Raw genomic sequence first — 641 nt, 5'->3', positions numbered from 1 at the left:
GGCTGTGGTTGCCTGAGACGGGCTGTGGTGGGCTGGGACGGGCTGCGGTGGTCTGGGACAGGCTGCAGTGAGCTGGGACGGGCCGTTGTGGGCCGGGACGGGCCGTGGTGGGCAGGGACAGGCTTTGGTGGGCGGGAACGGGCCGTGGCGGGTTGTGGTGAGCTAGAGAAGGGCTGTGGTGGGCTGTGGTGGGCTGGGACAGGCTGTGGTGGGCCGGGCCGGGCTGTGGTGGGCTGGGAAGGGGTGGGACGGGCCGTGGTGGGCTGGGACGGGCCGTGGTGGGCTGGGACCGGCTGTGGTGGGCTGAGATGGGCTGTGGTGGGCTGGGACGAACTGTGGCGGGCTGTGGTGGGCTGGGACAAGCTGTGGTGGGCTGGCACGGGCTGGCACGGGCTGGCACGGGCTGTGGTTGCCTGGGACGGGCTGTGGTGGGCGGGGACGGGCTGGGACAGGCTGTGGCGGGCTGTGGTGGGCTGGGACGGGCTGCGGTGAGCTGGGACGGGCCGTCGTGGGCCGGGCCGGGCCGTGGTGAGCAGGGACAGGCTTTGGTGGGCGGGAACGGGCCGTGGCGGGTTGTGGTGAGCTGAGAAGGGCTGTGGTGGGGTGTGGTAAGCTGGGATGGGCTGTGGTGGGCTGGGACA

This window comes from Falco peregrinus, chromosome 21 (genome assembly GCF_023634155.1).
Source record: "Falco peregrinus isolate bFalPer1 chromosome 21, bFalPer1.pri, whole genome shotgun sequence".
Lineage (NCBI taxonomy): Eukaryota > Metazoa > Chordata > Aves > Falconiformes > Falconidae > Falco > Falco peregrinus.
This window is presented reverse-complemented; position numbering follows the sequence as displayed.